Source organism: Protomyctophum bolini, assembly GCF_963924005.1.
Source record: "Protomyctophum bolini genome assembly, chromosome: 13".
Lineage (NCBI taxonomy): Eukaryota > Metazoa > Chordata > Actinopteri > Myctophiformes > Myctophidae > Protomyctophum > Protomyctophum bolini.
Window position 1 is genome coordinate 3,230,250 of NC_137874.1, and position 26,110 is coordinate 3,256,359.

Here is a 26,110-nt window from a genome sequence, read left to right on the forward strand (position 1 = left end):
ACACGCAAAGGCTAAGGAACTGTGATGCCAGTCGGAAACAACAAGAAGGAAACTTTGACAATACACTGCCGCTCCTGCAAGGAGCTAAGTCCCAATCCTCCCAGGATCAGATCTTCTCTTGTTCTGAGTGTGACGTGTGCTTCACATCTCGAGACTATCTCCTTACCCATTTGAAAAGGAACCACAATGACCTCTACTTTAAGATGTTGAGGAATGGAGATATCCCAGCAGCCAGCCAGCAAATCAAGAGCCCTGTAACCTGCAGCCAGAAACCGGGAGAACCAGACAAATCAAGATCTCGCAATCATCAACTGTTGACCAATAAGGCTTTGACTCAACCAGAAGTAAATACCTCAGCAGCCAGCCAGCCAGAAATCAATAGCCCTGTAACCAGACAGAAGCAAGGAGAACCAGATGAATCAAGATCTCACATTCATCAACCATTGACCACTAAGGCTTTGATTCAACCAGAAGTAAAGACACATCAGCTGATTTCCATAAAAGGAAAGAAAGCCCACATCTGTAAACTGTGTAACAAGAGTTTCTATCGGTCAGGTAAGCACAGTTTCAAGCTGTTACACAACGTGAGCAGAAACCAGCGTCTCGACGTCGGAGGCGAATCTTTCCACTGCACAGGTCGCGATGAGAGTTTCAATCATTCAGCTGACCTGAAGCCTCGCGAGTGTGTTTCCACTGGGAAAAAGACATTCCAGAGTAAACAGGGCAACGCGAGTTTCGGTCAGTTAGGTAACATGAAGACGCAGGAGCGTGTGTGTGGCGGAGAAAAACGCTTTCCTTGCCAACAGTGTAACAAGAGTTTCAAAAACTTGGGTAACCTGAAGACACACCAGCGTATCCACACTGGGGAAAAACCCTACCAATGTACGCAGTGTGACAGGCATTTCAATCAGTCATGTCACCTTAAGTCACACAAGTGTGTCGGGGGTGGGCGTGGACCCATTCGAACTGTTCCCCCCGTACATGCCTTGACCCCCGATGACAAGCCCCGCCTTGTTGATAGTTCTAGACCCTTTTTGGACGCGTGCTCTAAACCTGGGAGGAAAAGAAAACGGCAGGATGAGGAGGAGAAGGAGAGCAAACCCTTGGTGGCCTCTGGCTCTGAACGAGAGCCATGTGCCAGTACAGGGAAGGTGGTACGTGGTCAAATTCGAAAGGTGGAAAACTACAAGGCTGAGGGAAAGCTTGACAAGGCGCATGTGACAAAGAGGAGGGCTCCAGTGATTGAGCGGGACGGCCATAAGCTACAGCCAGAGGCCAACATTAGCAGATGTCAGTGGCCTCTGACCCAGCCGGGAATAGAAAATGAACAGCTTGAAGAAGAAATGAAAGGGAATGAGGATGAAGAGGCATTTGTGACCCAGCCGGAAACAGAAAATGAACAGCTTGAAGAAGAAATGAAAGGGAATGAGGAAGAAGAGAAATTGGTGACCCAACCGGAAACACAAAATGAACAGCTTGAAGACAACATCAAAGGGAATGAGGAGGAAGAGGCAATTGTGACCCAGTCAGGAATAGAAATTGAACCGCCCGCTGATACAGCTATTGAATTGGATGATGATGATTATGATGATGAAGAAGAATTTGTGTTGGTTATTAGAGTAGGAAGTGTGACGTATCAGCCCCCGTCTCCATCCCCTCACTGTGCGCCAATAGAATATTCTCCCCCTCCCTCCCCTATGGCCGAGCTGTCCTTTCTGCACAATCTGCAGATCCATGATGAATGTTGCATCCCATGGACCCCATGCACTAACTGATTGTTGAAGTTGACAATGGTGTACAAGCTAGTTGCATTAACGACATTGAAGAGATGATTTGTTTTTGCAATATGCATCTCATTCTGCGATCTGTTATTTCAGTCAGTAGAGAACCAAAAGTCTGACATCACTGCTGCTAGATGCCGCTATATCCCCCTGGATAAAGATTGTGTCATATAACTGTGTTCAGAAAATAAACAAATCATTCCAGCAATTTCACTCATTATGTATAAAGCATGTTTTTTACAGACGTTGTCTTAACAATAAATGCACCGACTCTGAATGAGTGTGTGTACATCTGCAATCCATGTAACTCGAGAACAGTTGGTCCCACCTACTTCAAATTCGACAATGTGTTCCACACCACCACATGGAGTGCAGTGCCCACCCTTGAGTCGGTTGGATACACGGTTGTCCAGAACCACCAGAAGAGGCTCTGGTCAGGCTATGCCAGTGCACCTAACAAGTAAGACGCACTGAGGGCGAGAAGCAACCTCGCCCTTTAAACAACAGAGCTTCTTAATATGGCACAGTTGAGAATCAGGAGTTAAACGATTAAGCTGGTGTCAGTGAGGTCAGATGTAGAGTTGCTGGCAGGCTCCATATACGCAGATCTAGTATGTCGAACCATGTATGGCTATCCAGGGTTTGATGAGGTCAGTGTCGTGATCTTCATATATGGAGATCCAGGTGATAGTCAGCTCCACACTTCCAAATTAACTTGGTTCATTTGCAAGTGTGACTTGCGTTGCGACATTCCCATAATGGCCTGAATATTGGTGGTGACATCAGGGATCTCCATATATGGGCATTATAAGGATTGTATAAGTTCACAGAGAAGATTGTGTGCACATCTCAATGTCTATATTCAGGCCACACCAGTACGTAGAGCTCCGATACTTTATTTTAAGATGTTCTTCCTCTCTATAAGGGCATCATCTGGGAATGCCCATATATGGAAAAAATAAAATCTTGAAACAACAGAGCTTCTTAATATGGCACAGTTGAGATGCACAAGTTAAACTATTAATCTGGTGTCAGTGAGGTCAGATGGAGATTCGCCCGCCGGCTCCAGATAATTGAGGTGATGATCCAGTCTTCTCATGTATGGCTGTCCATGGTATGATGAGGTCAGTGTTGTGATCTTCATATATGGAGATCCAGGTGATGATAGTCAGCTCCACATGGAGGAGTTCCATGTGTTGTACCAACTTGGTTCATTTGCAACAGTCGTTCGGTCGGAGCGTGTCACAAGGCGTGATGTCACGACTCGGCATATAGTAATCGGAATAGCAATCTAGTCACGCCTATAGTAATCGGAATAGTAATCTGCAATTTTCGGTCGCTATGAGCTTAAGTCCCCACAGACTGTTCCCCACACTTGCCATTTTATTAGTTTGTCGGTCCACTTTTCACAGGTGTGTGCATGTGTTTAGTCCAACGTACAAACAGTCCTACAGTCATGCGTCCGACACCCTTCCCAAAACCCAATCCTAAACCTAACCTCACAGAAAGCCACGGGTCAGTTTTAACCTGACACGAGTTAGTTGTAACCTGCCACGAGTTAGTTGTAACCTGCCACGCATATCAAGGGCCACAGGTTAGTTTTAACCTGCCACACGTGTCAGGAGCCACGGGTGAATTTCAATCCGGCCACGGGTTAGTTGTGACCAGCCGGGCATGTCGGGAGCAACGGTGGACTAATTAATGCCTGTCGGGCTGTTAGGAGGTCTAACAAACGTATGCACCCCTTTTCACCGTCAATTTGCACTCTTCAGACATTCTTCACACATTCTCCACAGACGTTTATCACTGCCTTCACAGGACTTTCCACAACTGCCAATTCCACCCCGTATGCCCAAATATGGCCAGGCCCATATATGCCCATACTGATAACATCAGAGATCTCCATGAACATATATGGGCATACAAGGGACAAGGACAGACAGATATAGATATCTCCATATATGGACATAATTAAAAGGCATACAGACAGACCCAGTTCATGCACATTTTCGACGGCAGTCATAGCCTGTTTTGAGCAGTACAGGTATTTGCACACAGCCTGCGCTTTTTCGCTGTGTTTTGCAGATCCGAAATCCACATAAAAGAACATCACACAAAACATCCTTGCACACTGAGTGCGATGCGTAATATTTATATTGGTAGCAATGTAACAGCAGTCGTGCTTGGAGACTTAAACCAGTGTTATCTGGACACTGTGCTGCCGGGATTTGAACAATACGTCAAGGATGCGACAAGGAAAAATAATATTTTGTGCTATGTAAACATTCCAAATGCATATGTAGCCAAGATTGGGCCACAGATAGAGACCTCTGACCACAATATTGTGTGCATGACTCCAGTCATGCACAGTGCACACATATGACTTTTTTTTATTAAAAAGAGGGAAGCCAGAGAAGAAGGTAGTTAGGACATGGACAAATGAAAACACGGAACAACTACAAGCATGCCTGGACTGGACTGATTGGGACACATTCAGAGATGAAATTACCACAGTTACAAATGATTATATAAATTGTTGTGTACAGCTGGTTGTTCCTACAAAGGAGATAAAAATCTATGCAAACAACAAATCATAGGCTATATGACGAAGGATATAAAAAATGTAATAAATGAAAGGAAAGATTCATAAACAAAGATTTTGGTCCACTTAAATTGGCCGAAAAAAAGTAAAAAATGAAAATGAGGCAGGCAAAATTGGCACATAGACAGCGTCTGGAGGATGCGTTTAATGCCAATGATCACAAGGCATGGGATACTATGAAATCTATGACAGGAATGTCAACCCCAACGAAACCTATTGTGACCGAAAATGAACTTGGCTTTTCTAATCACCTAAATACCTTTTTTGCCAGATTTGAATCATTGGACAATTCCTCAAAGTGCACTGAAATACTGGAGGCTGTAACACCTGCCCCCTCAGACAGAATTACAATCACTGAAGAAGATGTAAGGAAAGTGTTTCAGTGTACTAACACAAGGAAAGCTAATGGGCCAGATGAATGCAGTGCTTTTCTCCTCTCCTCTCTTGAATCTGAGTTGGCTCCAGTGTGGCAACCAATATTCCAAACCTCTGTAGACACACACACAATTCCCCTGTCTTGGAAAACCTCACACATAAAACCACTACCCAAAATCCAATGTCCAAAAAAACATAAGGATTATAGACCTATAGCTCTCACTTCAGTGATTATGAAATCACTTGAAAGAATACTGTTACAACATCTTGTTAGTAAACCAAAGAAAATTTTGACCCCAGTCAGTTTGCCTATAAAAAGGGTTGCGGTAGCCTACAGAGGATGCGGCTGTGACACTGGTCCACTTAATTACAAAACACCTAGATAAGTCAAAAAAGAATCATGCGAGACTGCTATTCTTAGACTTTTCTTCAGCTTTCAATACAACACAGTCTGATAACTAGTGTCAGAAATGGCACAGTTGGAACTGAATCCATACTTAATTCACTGGTATGCTTCTTTTCTAGGGTGAAAGTGAACACAACCCTCTCATCAGCATTAGCTACCAATGTTGGTGCTCCCCAGGGGTGTGTGAGCTCAGCTGTACTTTTCACCCTTTATACTGACAGCTGTCGTATTGAGGAATGCCTGTCTGAATGTCGCACTGACACACCAGACCAATACATTCTAAAATACTCAGATGATTGATTTCTCTCCTAGATAGTTCCAGTGATCCTGGACTGCACCAACACAGAGTAAACTAGAACTGCACTCGAGTGCACACTTGCTTGTTGCACACTAGCAGGCCATAAATGGGCTACTAGTGCACAGCAGAGCGCAAGTATTGTCGACCGCTACAAACTGTCAAATCTCAGCTTCTCTGTGAAGGAACGTTTGAAATGTTGAAATATTAGGTTTAGCTATTTTCTACCTACCTACTTTATGCATGTAAAAAGTAGTATTATAAAGTATGGTACAAGTTTCTATAAAAGAAATACAGTTTTATCGATTTAGAATTATTCTGGATCCCTTTTTAGTTTCTCAAAGAAAAATAAATCATCGATATCTGATGAAAAAAAAGGTATATAAACTGAAATAAAATATGTTATCATGTACTGTATAATTATTTAATTATTTATTTTAAATTGTATTTTTTTGTAATTGTGTAATTTGTAAGTTGATTAGCGGTATACTGTGGTTACTTTGCGCCACTTTTGATGTATGCACCGTCCCAGCATATGACGTCAGGGTATAACTGGTATAACTATCTCTCAATGATGACGTAATAAAGATGAGGATTAAAGGACCCAATACCTTCGATGGTGACGTATATGTCGATCAGTGTCGGGTGGATTAAAGGAAATGCTTCTATGTATATGTATATGTAATTTGTAAGTTGATTAGCGGTATACTGTGGTTACGTTGCGCCACTTTTGATGCGTATGCACCGTCCCAGCACTTTTGATGCGTATGCACCGTCCCAGCACTTTTGATGCGTATGCACCGTCCCAGCATATGACGTCAGGGTAACTGGTATAACTAGCTCTCAATGATGACGTAATAAAGATGTGGATTTAAGGACCCAATGCCAGAGTGTAATTGGTTTTCGATGGTGACGTAATGACGATATGTTTTAGTGTCGGGAGGATTAAAGGTAATGCTCCTATGTATACATGTATGTAATCTGGCACCACTGCCGTATTAGTATTACGTCATTTGCTGGGATGGTCCATACGCATCAAAAGTGCTGGGACGGTGTATACGCATCGGATATCGTCCTGGGCAAAACTAGTACTTGCGCGCTCTGCTTGCGCAAGTAATAAGGTGGTTGAATGGAGTGATAACAACCCTCTCATCATTAACACAGAAAAGACTGATTGTTTTTGGTACACCAGAGATACACAGATCCCCCATTACTATTCATGGTGAACTGATCAACCAGGTATGTTCGTACAAATACCTAGGAGTAGTAATAGACTAGGCAGTGGTGGCCGAACGGTTTGCGGAGCGTTCTTGATATCGGAAGGTCGCTAGGACCGGCACGTTAAAATTACCACCACTGAAGTGCCCATGGACAAGGCATTGAACCTCTACCATGAAATGTTCTATGAGCAGGGCCTGGCTGTAAACAAGTTCTTGAGCTTAGTCCAGTTACCCTGGGTAAACATAGTACCTTTCCTTTCCTTTCCTTAGACCATCTATTATCATCGAACGATCAGATTGACTCAGTGTGTAAGAAAACAAAGCAAATATTCTACTTCCTTCGCCGTCTAAGATCCTTCGGTGCTAGTAGACGGATTATTCTTTTGTTTTTCACTTCTGTTATTATGGGTGTTCTTCAGTACTGTAGTACCACCTGGTATGGATGTTTGTCTGCAGCCCTAAAGTCACAACTGCTGCAACAACTGAACCATTTGTTCAAAGATTGTTGGACAACAACTTCAGAAACGTTAAACATCCACGTATATAACAGCACAAGGTTAGCAAGGAATATCACCTCTAATACTAAGCATGTGTTGTATGGAGAATATAGGTTGCTACCTTCAGGAAGGAGATATGGTGTACCAGCATACAATAAGGTCAGACTAAAGAGGTCCTTTGTCCACCAGTCGACCTTGAGGCTTAATCAGGAGTTGTAGTAGCCACAGGATAATCTAAGCGGTGGATACTGCTCTTGTCTTTATGTCTTTATGTATGTAAATTGCCTTGTTCTTTGTGTTATGTCAAATGTGTGTATATGTGTTCTGCACACTTGGCTGCTGTGTCGCAAGACACATTTCAGTGTGAACTGACAATGAAGTACTATATCATATCATATCATTGAATACTTTATTACTCGATCACATCTTTTTGCTCCCGATCCGATTCCGATCAGTTGATTTTTAGTGTCTGCCGATACCGATCCGATATTTTTATCCTTTATATTTTAAAGAACACGTTTATGCCATATATCACAATAGTCCAATATCCCAAATCACAGACAATCTCCAGTCTAATGTCATGATATAATGTTGATACTAGGGATGTCCCGATCACGTTTTTTGGCTCCCGAACCGATTCCGATCATTTGAAAATGACGTGATCGGGACAACCCTAGTCATAAATGTAAACAGAGGTAGAGTCAGACATCAAGGCTAAAGCTCTGCCATCTCACCTTGACATGTTTGCGGTCCAGGAGGTGCAGGCTTACACATTTCATTCCACCGAGCTTGACGCTGAAACACATGAAGGAAGAGCAAAATGGCTGCCGTGTGAATATGGTCAATGGCAACACTGGAAGTTATGAAGAAACGTTATCTCAGTAGTAAAAGACTGTTATGGCCCTCGATAAAACTCCATATATAGTCTATTTTACAATAGGCTACTGGAAAGCTCCCCTCAAAACATAGTCACCTGGTATTCCTAAACGTAACCTAAGTAAACTATGCTTATTTCTAAACTTAACCCCAGTAAAAAGGTGCCAAAACCTAACCCTAAACATATTTCTAACCTTATCCTCAGTCAAACAAAGACAAGAATGCAAGAACCACCAAACCGAACGGTCAGCGTGAGTTTGGTGGGAAAATACCCCGAGGGCGAGCAAGCGTGTTTTAAGGCGAGCATTCCTGATTCCTATTTTATTATCATATCCCATAATAATCATAATGTGGAATGGTCTGAGATCGAGCAGGTTCAGTGTAGCGAAAAGAATCACTTGGAATTATTTTAAAAGGGCAAGTATTCCAAAACGGGAAAACATTCATCGCTCCCATAGAACATTTACATTTGGTCAGCAGTCAACTTCAGTTGGTGGTCAGCAGTATTGGAGGCAGCCATAACTCTAACATAGGCCTGACAAGGCGGGGTGCAGCGGTCATCACCATGTTGGCTTGTGGTGGACATTTTTGTCAAAATTACATTTTTGCCACAGACATACAAAAAGAGTGGAATATCACAAGAAACACACGAACAGCTAGCCCTGAATGACCATAACAGGTCTGTAACTCTGAGAGTGTACCAAATGGAACCAAATGGACCAGTACGGGTCCATTTAGTTCCATTTGTACACACTCTCAGAGTTAACCCATTCTGACCTGAGATCAGATTCATACGAGGTTTCCACTGGACACACACTGGTCTGATTAACCCATTCTGACCTGAGATCAGATTCTAAAAATGTCAGTCGTTCTTCGATTTTTCAAAAATAGCAGACCTACAAGCTCGTAGCGCGCCACTCGGTGGCGCGCTATGAGCTTGTAGATCTGCTATTTTTCAATAGCTAAAGCATAACATGATGCTAAAACCAAAATGGGTTCCCGTTCAGAATGGGTTAAGGGGGTCCTCGCGAATAAAACAATCGGAGAAGAACCACTAATAGTTGGACTCCTAATGTGCCATAGGTAGTTGCGAACGCAGTGATTGCGAACGCAGTGAGCACTTGAGACCTAGCAGATCATGTCTGTGTGTGTGTCTGTCTGTCCCGCTTTTGTGCCCATATATGGAGCTGTCCCGCTGTTACGTCACCATGACTCAGCCATAACCATATAAGGAGTCCCCAAAGCAGCTATACGTCCAAAACCCAACTGTCCCGCTTTTGTGCCCATATATGGAGCTGTCCCGCTGTTACGTCACCATGACTCAGCCATAACCATATAAGGAGTCCCCAAAGCAGCTATACGTCCAAAACCCAAATATGTACGAGCTGCGTTCGCTTCCCGCGTTTGCGCGTCTTACTGGTAGTAAATTTAGTGTCATAGTAGTAAATGAGTGTCATACACATTGTGAAGAAAACCTGGAGACTGACATTCAGAAATTTGGTCTTATGATCAAAATAAGAACATTGTAATGGTGTTTGTAAAAAAAAATATATATATCAAACGTTCACCACGGACAAGAGAAAGTCTTTGCCAGGGACACATTTGTCCGTGTACGGACATGTTGGTGACCGCTGGCGGGGTGTGCATAGTCACGTTTGGTGTTTTCTTTGTGTGGACAGTGAGTCCATAGACCATATAGTACAGCCAGACTCATTACAATAGTGTCACCCTTGGTCTGCTCCACTAATACTGTAAGGACCAGACATTATCTCACAGGATATGGCGAGGAATGTCTATAGAGTAAACAGAGTTTCCATATCAAATGATTGTTCCCGTCGCCCTTTGGTTGGGAGCTAAACGTTGCCCTCATAAATAGTGAATGATTAAATAAAAATCACACCCAGTGTGAAGTGAGCGGTGCCTTTGATGAGTTAATGTCATTAAGGTCTGCATATGAACTAGATGAATAATGATGTAACGGTGAACTAATAGACACAGTAACCACAGTAACCGTGCTGAGATGGACTCATGCTACACACATAGTCAAGTGTCGGAGCGGTTAGCACCACTCAAAAAACATTCACATTTGCCTCGAGAAGTCCCGACAACCTTCCGTGGCAAGAAATCACTGTCCAGCGGGTATGAAGCGAATTATTCTGCACATTACCAATACAGTAACACTGTAAACAGTACTGGTAACGCTATAGGGCTGTTACTGCCGTTTTCCTCACATCCTATGGCAGATCCAGCATATTATTATCCTCCAGGGCCACCTGAGTCCTGTCGTAAACGTCTCTGATGGCCTTCACCACCTTGCCGAGCAGCGCGCCGAACTCCTCCTGGTCCTGCACGCACACGAGCCTGAAGAAGAAGGCCCGCTCCGGCATGGCGATGAAGGCGAGCTCGGCACCCTTGCGGACGAGCCACGTGTGCAGTGCTTGGCGAGGGTGCCTTGGTAGGCCTCGCGGCAGAGGTCCGAGGGGCTCCGGAGCCGGCCCGTGCAGGCCGGGGTCTCTCTCGGCGAGCTTCTCCAGGAAGCTCTCCAGCCACACGAGAGCGCGGTGCAGACGGAGGAGAGTGCGGCACCCGGACTCCGTGAAGCGCTGGAAGTTCACCAGCCCCTGGCCGACTTCGGTTTGGATCATGCTGCGCACCGACTGGTAGTCGTCGACCTCTGCGACGCTCAGTGAGTTAACCGCGTCCTTGTCGTCGGGCCCAAACTCTGAGTCTGCGGGGCTCCGCTTTGACAGCAAGGCCAGCTGGCGGATGATGTTGTTTTTGGTTTTTATCTCGTTAGATATCAGTCCGACCATTGGACCCAGAGCCTCCATGAACCTGCAAGGGCAGAAAGCAATTAAAGCCATCAGGGGTCGGTAAATAGGTTTAACCCATTTAGGGCATGAGGTCGATTAAAACACCCATTTGAAAATATGTTGTTCCAGGGACCCCCCCCGGAAGCAAAGATTTTAGTTCAAAACGTGCGCTCTGAATTCTGAAAGAATATATATTCAAAGATTTTCACGATTTTTCAAAAATAGCAGATCTACAATCTCGTAGCGCGGCACTCTGCGTGTGCGACTGTGCGTGTGTGTGTGTGTGTGTGTGTGTGTGTGTGTGTGTGTGTGTGTAAACAGGTGCAGCGTGCAGGCAACATTCTTAATTAAATGCACTTCAAGAATGTCAACAACATTTTATCTGGACACAAACATTCATACTCCCTTTCGAACAGAGATAAACAATAGAAGCTCAAGGTCTGCTCTTAGATATGGGGAGAAACAATGTGAAACACCTACAGTAGCTGCCTTTTATCAACATGGATACAAATATTCTTTAAAGTGGAGGTAGATTCTCTTTTTGGACAATATACTGTAGCCTACTGTATATGTGATGGGACAGTCCACATATACTGTAAATTATTTACAAAATAAAAAGAACATTTTATCTGGACACCGTCATACTCTGTTTCGAACAGAGATAAAGTAGCTATTTCATTATAGAGGCTCAAGGTCTCCACAGATATGGTGAGAAACAACACGATTTACAAAATAATTTACCGGGCCACATATTATTGCCGGCTATTGCGGCAATAATAATAAAAAGGTATGCCTGTACATTTTGTACCAGGAATGAAATAGTGTTAAGTAGCCATGAGGCCCATAGGGCAGGAGCCTATCTCCTGTTTCTGTAGCGTGAGGCAGCTTGATGTACAAGTACACCCCCTGGACATGACGCTAGTATGTCGCAGGGACTTAACCCCAATCCAACACTTGTTGGATTGGATGTCATTGCCGAGTGCCAAGCATGAGGGCCCCATTTGTAGAGTCTTTGGTATGGATTGAACCCCGACCTCCCAGTCCCAGGGCGGACACTATAACCACAATGTCACGGTACGCTCCTCTGCCCTTGGACTTTGTCTGTGTTTTGGGACTTTTACTTGTATTTGTGTTCTGTACCTAGACTAGGTACCTTCTGTACCTAGTCTTTGTCTATAAATATGCCCCAGTGTTTGCAGTTCCTTGTCAGTTCGTCGTTGTAAGTGATGTGGTTATTTTCCTTGTTTAGTCCTAGTTTCTGTATTTCCAAGTATTTCTAGTCCATGAGTATTTTGTTTGTTTGATTGATTGATTGATTGAAATAGTTTGCAGAATTACAGTACATTTCAAGCACAACTCAATACAAAAACTGTCAACTGTGGGTAAAGCATTATGCTTGTTTACAAGAGGCTCCACCATGACACCAGTGACACCTGGAAGTTCTGACGGGACAATGTTGCAAGGCCAGCGACTCATCGTCCACGCCGCCACTCTCGTTGCTGTTGGACAGATGGTGGGGCTCGTGGAGCTGGAGGCGGGGCATGGGGATGACAAGGTACACACACACACACACACACACACACACACACACACACAGAGAGAGAGAGAGATGCATGGGTGACAGGAAATGCATTGGATTCACTTAATCTAGTAAATCAGACTTTGAAATATGACTTTATCATGAATGACTTTATAATTCTCTTGTTAACTTACCTTGTTAAGCTGATTATAGCTTTTCATACAAGAATCCCAGTGGCAGTCCAAACCTCCCTCTGCGATTTAACATGAGAGAGAGAGAGAGAGAGAGAGAGAGAGAGAGAGAGAGAGAGAGAGAGAGAGAGAGAGAGAGAGAGAGCAATGCAAATTCATTATTTTATAAAGAAACAAATCTAAACATAAACAGACTTAAAAGAGAAGAAAACGCCATGGACACAAAATAATCCTCTATGGTTTGCTCTATGGGATGCAATAATCATTACATTACAAAGTAGATTATGATGTTATTCTTACAGAACTTTTGCTATCAATGCTGTCGGGGGGGGGGGGGGGGGAAACCTTGTATATCCAAAACCAGAAATGGAAACAAACAAAAAACCTATGTTGCAATAAATTCAATGTATTGAATTATGCCCTGATGAAGACCGTATAGGTCGAAACATGTCGCTTGAATAAAGTTTTCCTCCTTTTTAACATCACGTGTGCCCGGATCTCCGCTTTGTTCTAAATTAAATGTATTATTTAGTTCTTATTAATACTTTTCATTGGTTAGATAGTTATAAAATCCACAGACAGACACAACCACTTCCAACCTCGAATACCTATTTTGGTCATTATGACAATTAAGCTTTTCAAGTAGTAGCCTATTTTTGCATGACACTGTCATACAACAAATATGGAGATACAACAGTGACGACATGATGAAATAAGGTCATAATGTCAAAAATAATTTTGATTGATCAATTTATTTAACAGGACACTTAAAAAAAAGTATGTGGATTCTGCACAAATACTCCTTTGGCCAACCGTGGCATTCCTAGTTGCACCACAGAGTGATTTAGTGCCAGGCAGGACGAAGTGCAAAAAGGTTTAAAATGATCCTGGTAATAGCATACCCAAAGTCTTGTGAAATGTGTGGTTTCCAGACTCCAGCGAATTCATTGTTAATCACAATACGTTGTGAATAGAACAACATGACTTTTCTATGGTTATTAGGGAAACAATACCATTCATAATACAATTATACCATCTCTAGATATACACACTTCTGTATCTTTTTTTTTGGTCTTTCTTGTCCCGTCGGGTATCGTAATAGACGGTATGCGCGTGACATCATCATACCCGGAAGTTATGCAGGAACGACTACTGAGTGGCAAAAAAACACATTTTCTGGCCTTGACGGCCCACACATTCAAACAGAAAGGTCCTATCTGATTGCATTAAACGACATTAAACTCACTTTGCCACGTCACTTTGCCACTCGATTTCCCATTCACTTTATGCATGCGCATACTCTCCATTTGTATTTCTTGAAGATTATTATGGCCCTATGGGGCTGGAGATTGGAGACGCAACGTGGGCTTCATTTCTCAATTAACCAGCCAGCATACAAGGCTGGGAGAAGCTCCTTTTTAATCCATCACCTCCATATGCCGGACCTTTTTGGTAGCTAGCGTTCATTCCACTTTGCTGTGTGTGTGTGTAGGCTGTGCACATGCTTACGGTAGCTCTAATACCGTTTAACTTTAAAGAAGAATTCCATGCTAGAAGGCTTTCTTACCTTTATTTGTAGTTGTTACGTCAATTCAATTCAATTTTATTATAGTGTCAAATCACAACAAGTTGTCTCAAGACACTTTACAACCAACAAAGATCCACCCAGAGCAAGCAATATTGCGACAATGGTAACGAAAAACTCCCCTTTAGGAAGGAACGTCAGGCAGAACCCGACTCTAGGGTGGGCGGCCATCTGCCTCGACCGTGTCGGGGGGGGGGGGGGGGGGGGGTAGAGGGAGAGAGAGAGAGATAGACACAGAGAGAGAAAAAGACAGAGAATAGGCAGGTGGGCTCCGTGGAGGGGTCTGGTCCACATCTGGTCCAGGTCGAGCTCTGTGAGGACGGGTCCTGGTCACACTTCTGGTGGGCTCCATGAAGAGGCCTGATCCACGGTCACACTCGGCAGTCAGTTGGGGGTTAATATTAGAGGTCCACAGAACTGCGACGGGGAGGACGAAAAGAGACTCCGGGGAGAGATTCCCCAGATGTTGGATTAGTGGCAGGCCTTACTGGAGCCTATATAGTGTATATTACAAGTACTGCTGGGAGACAAACCCACACAACAATGTACGACTATGGTATCCAGCTAGACCCGGAGACAAGTCTGGCCATAGGCTTTGTCGTAGAGAAAGGTTTTCAACCTAGTCTTGAATGTGCAGAGCGTGTCAGCCCCACGGACCGAAGCCGGGAGAAGGTTCCACAGCTGCGGTGCCTGGGACCTAAACGCCCTGCCTCCTATTGTAACTTTTTATATTTTTGGGACAGTAAGCATTTTTGCATACTGTAGACGCACTGCTGTTCTATTCGGTTTGTAGGGATCAATGAGATCCTTGAGATATTGTGGTGCCTGACCATTGAGAGCTTTGTAAGTGAGAAGAAGAATTTTGAACTCTATTCTGTATTTGACCGGGAGCCAGTGTAGGGAGGCCAGTGAAGGAGTGATATACTCAAGTGAATTTGTTATTATTTTTCCACCCTTGATAAGTGAAGCCAAAACTAATCTAATCTGTGTGATAGGCTAGCTACTGTAGATTTCATTAGGAGTTGGGACTGTTTTATTTCTCCCCGTTTGGCACACCATATACGTTAGTGGCATAACTCCACGATTATGCGAGCTACATTTACACAATTGGTATTGCTGGATTCAGTAGAACCTCACCTTTCCTACAAGCCATCATATGTGTTGCTATGACAATCCATTCCAGAGTCACTACAAAGTAGAGAAGACATCTACATAGATGTACAATTCCGCCTACTGTAGGCATGTGTTCAAATATGTCATATTGACATTCAGATATTGACATTCAGTCTTTACTAGAATGTAGAGGTATGTTCTGGCTTCAAGTATGCCAAGTTTTGAACCTCTCAGAGCTTCCACTGTGAATCTACATGACTTTAAGTGCCTCAACCCCCAGACGGACAGGCTTTATTTTTAGTTTGAGGTCTATAACTTTAAATAATAATTTCACCACTTTTGCAGTAAAATATTTTTATACAAGAATCCAGTTCATGTATGGGAGGCCTTAGAGATGAGGAAAAACTATGTTGTGTTTGGTCCTATACCTCCGGTAGGGGTATCTCGAAAACTAAAGCACTTTTTGACTGTTTGTTGCAGGACTATAAGGGCTACGCTTGCATGCGGGCCCTTTGTCTAAGACAAATTTCTCCCTCGGGAGAGAAATAATAAAGAACCTTGAAACCTTTAACCTTGAACAGTACATGTTGCTTTGGTGCTCAGCATAGCAGAAAAACAACCTGTACTGCATGTATCTGAACAACAACAACAACAGCTGATTATACCAGACATTTTCTCAGACGCTATATTTTCCAGGGCCGGTATACGGTTATCATTACGACACGACGGCGTGCGGTTGTACATTAACTTTCCACTGGGTGTCGACGGCAAGGCCGCCGCTGGTTCGTTGGGTTCGCGTGTCTTTTTGGGAGATAAAAGAAGGGGAGACGACGCCGACGCGGTCACTCTGTTCCAGAATGAAGCGCTGCTGTTTGGCTGTTCTGCTGCTGCTGCTGCTCTGCCGTCTGTCTGAGGCTCTCGATGAGGCTCAGACTGGTAGCCTGGTACAGCAACCCGACCATGACCTTCTCTGGGCCGAGCTAAGACATCTCAGGGCCACCGTGGTGGAACAACAGGTCCAGCTGTCAGCCAGCGAGGAGGAAGCCAAGGACCTCCGAGACAAGGTGCTCCATCTGGGAGCGAGGTACGGGAATTTTAAGGATTCATGTTTTTAATAATTAGGTTAATATATCGAAATGTCATCCTGTTTTTAAGTAACATGTAACGGGTCAAACTATAGGGGGGTTTCCATGATTCAAATCAAAATCCTAAATATACTTTAGCTATTGAAAAATAGCAGATTTACAAGCTCATAGCGCGGCACCGAGTGCCGCTCTATGAACGTGTAGCTCTGCTGTTTTTGAAAAATCGTTAAAATGTGCCTCAAATCTTTCAGAAAATTTTCATGGTTTAGAAAACATTTTTTTCTTTAATTTCGACGTCAGGCCTGAATGGGTTAACATGTGAACCCCCTAGTTTAACATGTAACCCCCCTAGTTTAACATGTAAACCCCTAGTTTAACATTTAAACCCCTCAAGTTTAACATGTAAACCCCTAGTTTAACATGTAAACCCCCTAGTTTAACATGTAAACCCCCTAGTTTAACATGTGAACCCCCTAGTTTAACATGTAAACCCCTAGTTTAACATGTAAACCCCTCTAGTTTAACATGTAAACCCCTCTAGTTTAACATGTAAACCCCCTAGTTTAACATGTAAACCCCTAGTTTAACATGTAAACCCTCTAGTTTAACATGTAAACCCCCTAGTTTAACATGTAAACCCCCTAGTTTAACATGTAAACCCCTAGTTTAACATGTAAACCCCCTAGTTTAACATGTAAACCCCCTAGTTTAACATGTAAACCCCTCTAGTTTAACATGTAAACCCCCTAGTTTAACATGTAAACCCCCTAGTTTAACATGTAAACCCCTCTAGTTTAACATGTAAACCCCTCTAGTTTAACATGTAAACCCCTAGTTTAACATGTAAACCCCCTAGTTTAACATGTAAACCCCTAGTTTAACATGTAAACCCCCTAGTTTAACATGTAAACCCCCTAGTTTAACATGTAAACCCCTCTAGTTTAACATGTAAACCCCCTAGTTTAACATGTAAACCCCCTAGTTTAACATGTAAACCCCTAGTTTAACATGTAAACCCCCTAGTTTAACATGTAAACCCCCTAGTTTAACATGTAAACCCCCAGTTTAACTAGTTTAACATGTAAACCCCCTAGTTTAACATGTAAACCCCTAGTTTAACATGTAAACCCCCAGTGTAACATGTAAACCCCTAGTTTAACTAGTTTAACATGTAAACCCCTAGTTTAACTAGTTTAACATGTAAACCCCCAGTTTAACATGTAAACCCCTAGTTTAACATGTAAACCCACTCTAGTTTAACATGTAAACCCCTAGTTTAACTAGTTTAACATGTAAACCCCTAGTTTAACATGTAAACGCCCTCTAGTTTAACATGTAAACCCCCTAGTTTAACATGTTACTTAAAGCAGGGTGAAATGGTGTACATTTTGCCTGTGTGCATAATGGTTGTTATAATGGTACGGCAACTTTCAGCAGCTGTCACACCGTTTCCCAAGGGAGTTGTCTTGGATCAGATTGATATGTGTGAGCAGTGCATTCTTATTCTTATTATATTACAGCTGCGGTTTGTCTGCCTTATTTCTGGGGGAGAGGATGGCATGTGCCTCGGGTGTGGTTGTTGTTGGCTGGGTGGGATCACTGTTGGTCGCTGTTGAAACTGCCTGGGCAGAATGTGTGGTAGCTTCGATAATTTTAATTAGCCTAATTAATATCGGTATCGGTGCCAAAAATAATTAATCTGAAAAAAACAGCCGATTATTAATTATAATTTGTCATAAAAGAGTGGAATGTCGATCCGCACACGCGATATAGTTCTGCTCCCCGTATTTTATATTTAAACCTATATATATATATATATAACGGGCTTTCTCAAGAACTTGAGGAAGCCCGGAGGGGCGAAAAGTTGTTGTATTTAGGTTGAAAAAGAAAAGAAAAGACGGGAGCTGAACTATATCGTGTTGCGGACATTCCGCTTTTTCTTCATTCAGTCATGTTTTGTGTCCAGCACCGTATTCTGAAACTGGGATGTGCAGCATACCCTTCTTTACAAACACTCTCATTAAAAATCCGGTAGAGTAGGCTACGGTTGTAAGGAGATGTATAGTTTAGCTGCGTGACGTGTCTCCCTGTGACACCGGAGGAGGCTCTGCCTTTCAGAGACGAAATGACACGTGTGTGTGTGTGTGTGTGTGTGTGTGTGTGTGTGTGTGTGTGTGTGTGTGTGTGTGTGTGTGTGTGTGTGTGTGTGTGTGTGACCAGACTGGAGGCTACAGAGGTCTACGTTGAAGGGCACCAGACCAGACTGGAGGCTACAGAGGTCTACGTTGAAGACCACCAGAGCAGACTGGAGGCTACAGAGACCAGACTGGAGGCTACAGAGGTCCAGGTTGAAGACTTGGAGAAACAAAGTGAAGGTGAACCTGATGATGTTCAGGAGGGGCATTCGTTGGTCCGACATACCTCTATTATAAATGATTGCATAGATTTAATGGTAATCTTGTGTTGATTTCAGTTCATGCTGCTCAGCTGTCCACCGTACAAACAAACCTGACTGCTACTGACAACCAAGTACAGGATCTGAGGAGTGAGTAGATTTATTAAACATTATGCTATAATGATCCGAGTAATAGGTGGCCACTACACAATGTAGACACTCTTAATCCAGAGTGATTTACATTAAACAAGAACAACACATGATAATATTATCATGTGGTGTTGTTCTTGTGTATATATATATATATATATATATATATTTATATATATATATATATATATATGACAAAAAAGGGACTCCTGCACATCCAAAAAGACCCGTAGGAGGTGCAAGTCTAGTTAGCAGGCATAGACATCAAAAAAGAGAGAAAACCCTTCCAAGGATGGGACTGCACACTCCAGGGAACAGAGACGGACAACTTAGCTTCGTCAGGTGCCGAAGCTCACGGCGAAACGCGTCGTGCTAAATACGTTTGATGCAGTAAGTTGTCCGTCTCTGTTCCCTGGAGTGTGCAGTCCCTTCCTTGGAAGGTTTTTCTCTCTTTTTTGATATATATATATATTTATTATATAGAAATAGTCATCTAGGACAAGGAAATAAGTAAGCTAAGAACCGAACAGTGGAATATTGAATACGAGACTGCTCGCCCCTTTACCAACTCGCCCCGGGCGTACAGCCGGGGGAACAGCGCGGCCTGGTATTCCTAAAGTAATCTTAAGCGTGCACTCGTCATATAGCACTGACGAAGGTCTTAGGACCCAAACGCTTGCTTTTTAATTGCACTTTGAGCACAGAGCACTTTATGAGCATGACAAAATAAAAAAAATATATATATTTGCTTAAGTCTAAGTAGTTTTACTCATCTTTTATACGGTGAGCGAGTCTTTTTCTGTCATAGTTTCCCTAAAGTAATCCAAGTAAATTATGCTTAAACCTAACCTTATTCCTAACCTCAGTAAAACGATGCCTAAACCTAACCCTATTCCTAAACTTAACCCCAGTAAAACGATGCCTAAACCTAACCCTATTCCTAAACTTAACCCCAGTAAAACTATGCCTAAACCTAACCCTATTCCTAAACTTAACCCCAGTAAAACTATGCCTAAACCTAACCCTATTCCTAAACTTAACCCCAGTAAAACGATGCCTAAACCTAACCCTATTCCTAAACTTAACCCCAGTATAACGATGCCTAAACCTAACCCTATTCCTAAACTTAACCCCAGTAAAACTATGCCTAAACCTACCCCTATTCCTAAACTTAACCCCAGTAAAACGATGCCTAAACCTAACCCTATTCCTAAACTTAACCCCAGTAAAACTATACCTAACCCTAAACTTATTTCTAACCTTATTCTCAGTAAAACGAAATAAAAAAATACAAGAACTGCCGCACCGAGGCGAGTTGGAATTGGGGTGACATGACCTGTTAACGGCATATCTATATAATGAAACCATGCACTAGTATACATATAGTGCTATGTATACATAAAATGCTATCCAAGTTACATAAGTTGAGCCTTTGCGCCATCCATCTGTATGGTCGTAGAGGCTAAGGCAAGTGCTACGGGCTAAGATGGAGTCTGAAGAGGTGGGTTTTCAGACTACGGTGGAGGATTTCTCCAACCAAATGTTGGTTGGAGAAATGCACCTCTAATGACACTCTGAAGTATAGCCTACTGTAGAGTGTAGAATACTATATACTAGAATGTACTCTGAAGTACTGTAAAATACTACTATAGATACTAGAATGTACTCTGAAGTACTGTAAAATACTACTATAGATACTAGAATGTACTGTAAAATACTACTATAGATACTAGAATGTACTCTGAAGTACTGTAAAATACTACTATAGATACTAGAATGTACTCTGAAGTACTGTAAAATACTACTATAGATACTAGAATGTACTCTGAAGTACTGTAAAATACTACTATAGATACTAGAATGTACTCTGAAGTACTGTAAAATACTACTATAGATACTAGAATGTACTCTGAAGTACTGTAAAATACTACTATAGATACTAGAATGTACTGTAAAATAATATAGATACTAGAATGTACTATAGTAGTAACCTACTGTAGAGTGTAGAATACGATATACTAGAATGTACTGTAAAATAATATAGATAATAGAATGTACTGCAAGACAATACATTAATACATTTGATTGGTGTATTATTTAAATAATAGTAAACCTATAATTTATGCTTTTATTAATAGTAATGTTTGTAATGTGATGTCTCTGTGTCGACAGACCCACCGAAGGTGGCGTTCTCTGTTGGTTTGGGTTCTGGATCTGTTGGACCGTATAGAGATCACACCACTCTGATCTACCAGAAGGTCTTCATCAACCTGGGCAACGGCTACAATGAATCTACAGGTTGGTTATGATTCATTATGATCTACAGGTTGGTTATGATTCATTATGATCTACAGGTTGGTTATGATTCATTATGATCTACAGGTTGGTTATGATTCATTATGATCTACAGGTTGGTTATGATTCATTATGATCTACAGGTTGGTTACGATTCATTATGATCTACAGGTTGGTTATGATTCATTATGATCTATTCTACAGGTTGGTTATGATTCATTATGATCTACAGGTTGGTTATGATTCATTATGATCTACAGGTTGGTTATGATTCATTATGATCTACAGGTTGGTTATGATTCATTATGATCTACAGGTTGGTTATGATTCATTATGATCTACAGGTTGGTTATGATTCATTATGATCTACAGGTTGGTTATGATTCATTATGATCTACAGGTTGGTTATGATTCATTATGATCTACAGGTTGGTTATGATTCATTATGATCTACAGGTTGGTTATGATTCATTATGATCTACAGGTTGGTTATGATTCATTATGATCTACAGGTTGGCTATGATTCATTATGATCTACAGGTTGGTTATGATTCATTATGATCTACAGGTTGGTTATGATTCATTATGATCTACAGGTTGGTTATGATTCATTATGATCTACAGGTTGGTTATGATTCATTATGATCTACAGGTTGGTTATGATTCATTATGATCTACAGGTTGGTTATGATTCATTATGATCTACAGGTTGGTTATGATTCATTATGATCTAGAGGTTGGTTATGATTCATTATGATCTACAGGTTGGTTATGATTCATTATGATCTACAGGTTGGTTAATGATTCATTATGATGATGATGATCAATCTCTAGAATTATTATTATTATTATTACCAATCTCTAGAATTATTAGTTAGACGTTTTGAAAATAGCAGATCTACAAGCTCACGGCGGGACATGTCGTTGTGAGCTTGTAGATCTGCTATTTATAACAGTCTAATTATACAATATGGCGGGATGGTTCATTCACACCGTTTTAATCTCTCTCTCTCTGTGTGTGTGTGTGTGTGTGTGTGTGTGTGTGTGTGTGTGTGTGTGTGTGTGTGTGTGTGTGTTTACTCACTCTCTCTCAGGTATCTTTACACCGGGTGTGAAAGGGGTTTATCAGTTCAGGTTCACTGCAGCTGGCGTCACGTTTTTAGAGCATGTGGGGATCAAGATGTATATAAATGGCCATCAAGTCATGTATACCGATGGATACAATAATGGTGGTTATGTTGAATATGTGTCTAATGGACTTATCCTGCAGCTGGATCCGGCAGACAGAGTTTACATGGTTATACCTAGTGGGGGGGAGCTCTATGATAGCTATGACAACCACAATGTGTTCAGTGGTTTTCTGCTCTATGCTATGTAACTCTGTTACTACATTACATTAACACTGTTACTGTACCATTAACACCGTTACTGTACCATTACATTAACACTGTTACTGTACCATTAACACTGTTACTGTACCATTAACACCGATACTGTACCAGTACATTATATGTAACACTGTTTGTGGTAACGATACATTAAATAGACGAGTGTTTGTTGACCCCATAATGTATTTATACATTGTCAATAATAAACACTTATTAAAAAGGTACAGTTGTTTATAGTGTTTTAGTGATTGTTTTAACCCTAACAATACATCTAGGAGACAGTGATGAAGTGTTTTTGTTTGCATGAATCAGAGCTATTGAACACCCTTTACGTCTGTGTGTTGGTTAAAAAATATATTAAGCCTATGGAAAGTAGTAGAAAGCACTTCGGACAAAACCTCTTAACTCCATTTGACCCTCAAACTGTGCTAAAGCAGCTAACTCCACCAACTCTCCCCCCCTCAAACTGTCTGGCATAAAACGGCTAACTCCACCAACTCTCCCCCTCTCAAACTGTCTGGCATAAAGCAGCTAACTCCACCAACTCTCCCCCTCTCAAACTGTCTGCCATAAAGCAGCTAACTCCACCACCTCTCCCCCTCTCAAACTGTCTGACATAAAGCAGCTACCTCCACCACCTCTACCCCTCTCAAACGGTCTGACATAAAGCAGCTAACTCCACCAACTCTCCCCTCTGTCTTAAGTGCACATGCCGGTAGTCCAGTAAGGACTAAGGAGGGAGTTGCAATAGTCAAGTTTTGACAAGACTGTTGTCTGGATTAGGAGCTGGGCTGACTCCTGGATGAGGAACGGTCTAATTCTAAGCAACTAGTCCACTAGTTCACTAGTCCACTAGTTTACTAGTAAATCCACTAGTTTAAAATAAGAAATAAGTTTGAAAGATTCTCTCTAGCTAGTAAAGGGAGGTTGCTGGCTATCTATAATTATGTGCACCAGGGACAGCTTTACCCCCCTCTGGTGGAGGCTCAGCCCCCCTAAACACAGTCTCAAAACAAGCCCAGTTGACTGACTTCTATGTAAACTAAGATTCATTAGCAGATCTACAAGCTCATAGCGCGCCACCGTGCTACGAGCTTGTAGGTCTGCTATTTTTATAATACAGAAACATGTCAGAAAACTGTCAGAATTTACAAGATTCCTTTTAATTTCGACGTCAGGCCTAAATGGGTTAAGTAGTTCCGGTCATTTTGTGGGGGGCACTGGGGCGACGCAGTAAAAGTAAATTAATTCACAAAACTAACGTAATTTGTATTGTTGACCTATTTCTAAAATATTAGCACAACTTCCGTTCAACTTTGACCCCTCTATCACATGGAACTATCTTTTGGGGCGTAGTGATATGGACACAAAAGAACATAGTTCCGTGTGATAGAGCGGTAAAAAATGAACGAAAGTTGCACTAATATTTTAGAAATAGGTCAACAATACAAATGACGTTAGTTTTGTGGATGAATTTACTTTTAATGCGTGGCCCCCAGTGTCCTCCACAAAATGACCGGAACTACTTCATATATATATTTCACCAAAACCAGAGCAGAACTCCCCCCACGGGACTCAATCAATTAATACTGTTGCAACCACTATATTAATGGTGAAGTAAAGCTTTAAAAAAATCTGAACTATCCCTTTAAACACGGAACTAACAAACAATTATTGTCATGGTTGTATTTCAGTTGTCTTAAAACGAATCCTTTAAGTATTTGTGTTGAATTTCTGGTTAAAAACAAACAGAATGTTGTAATTCTAATTAAAACACTATTATTTACCATATGGTGTGGAGTCTGTCACTGTGCTTAGTGTGCTATATAAATAAAATGTACTTACTTACAAGTGGCTTATACTTGTGTTCAACATAAACCTGCAAAACACAAGAAAAACAATTCGATTTATGTTTAAGTGTCACACCAAAACAGCTGCACTCACACCTGAGCTATTTGTACCTAATGCTCACGTCACAGCCGGTCTAAAGCCCGCAATTACAATAATTGTATGAACTAAAAATAATCTAACCACTCTAAAACATAATCTAAAATGCTTTCCTGGTTTAAAGTTGCGGTTTGTGTGCGTTAACTGGACCCCTGCAAAAATACTTTATAATAAATGCCGTTTACTTAAAAACAATACATTTCTAGGACATTAAATACTACTACATCTACTTAAAGCACGTAAAGAGTAAACTAGAATTAAATTGAACGTGGATACTGAATGCTTCGGAGCGGCGTTTAAAGTTTAAAACACTTTAATATTAATTCAACTTTAAGTAACAGAACACATGACAAACCCGTGTGGACGGCTAACATCCGTGGCTTTAGGATTAAACACTTTGTGTCGTTATTGTGTTCATTTATGGAGATTTACGAGCTGTATAGGCCTACTACAAACAAAACATCTCCATCCAGGGTTTAACACACTACACAGTATACACACATGAATGTATAGCGGGTGCTTTAATTAAGGATACAACTACAAACCCAGTGTGGTTTAAGGTTTAACTTTAAACTTTAGGACAACATATCTATTTGAAACAGATGTCTGTTTGTTCCTCCAACCTTGGATCAAGACTACCATGTGTTTTATCCAGTAGGCTAAGCTATGACTTTCACTTCCATAGATATAGACTATTGGTGTATACAAAGTTTACTAGTGTTTACTGTTAAAGATTTGTGTCTGAAACAAAACGTGTCATATTGATGTAAAATAAATCAAACATCAGCTTTTACCTCCTGTGGCGTTTCACTCCAGTCCAAACTGCTCAACCTGCATAGTAGACGCAGAGTGAATTCAGACTAGTAGCCTAATCTATATAAGAGAGTGGCGACACTAGCGTTGACCCTCATTGTAACAATGGAATGCGGAAGTGCTCATTCTATCTCAATGGGATAGTTCCAGCCATTGGAGCAAAGTTAGGCACCCGCTTTGCGGCGAGATCAAAGTGTGTCTCTACACTCTGAGGGAATTGATCCCAGGACCCACACTTTGTGTTTCAATCAAGACTGATCATCTGCGGTCTGCACCACACACACACACACACACACACACACACACACACACACACACACACACACACACACACACACACACACACACGTCACGCACACTCCTGTGAGTAGCCTAGAAATTAGATGGCTAGTGGTGAAACTTTTTATATTGAATTACATTATAATACATAAAATAAAAGCTATAGATACATCAATACATGATATAAACATATAGCCCATATCCCATATACATAAAAGTCCATCTGTTTTAATTTTGCTTGGGTAAAAATAATTAATAATGCTAAAAAATGAATGGTTTTGGACATTCATCATTCAGCAATGATGTATCTGTCTTCTTATAGCTATTCTAGGCTTCATCTTCATCTGCTTTGGAAACTCTTAAAGTATTCAATCCAAAACCAATAATATGATAGAATCCATCATCTTCAGACACATGTGGTGTCTGCTGATGGACACTAGATGGCGTCCAAACAGCAGCTGATGTATAGAGTAGAGTAGAGTAGA

At 41.7% G+C, this 26,110-nt stretch overlaps 1 pseudogene across 1 annotated transcript; it reads right to left on the reverse strand.

The window, feature by feature from the left end:
* Nucleotides 1–9,697: 9,697 nt before the first annotated feature.
* Nucleotides 9,698–12,408, reverse strand: LOC308327476 (ceramide-1-phosphate transfer protein-like; annotated as a pseudogene). The gene is made up of 2 exons: nucleotides 12,299–12,408; nucleotides 9,698–10,887 (listed from the first exon to the last, which is right to left on the reverse strand). The product of its transcript is annotated as a ceramide-1-phosphate transfer protein-like (transcript).
* Between the last annotated feature and the right edge of the window lie 13,702 nt (nucleotides 12,409–26,110).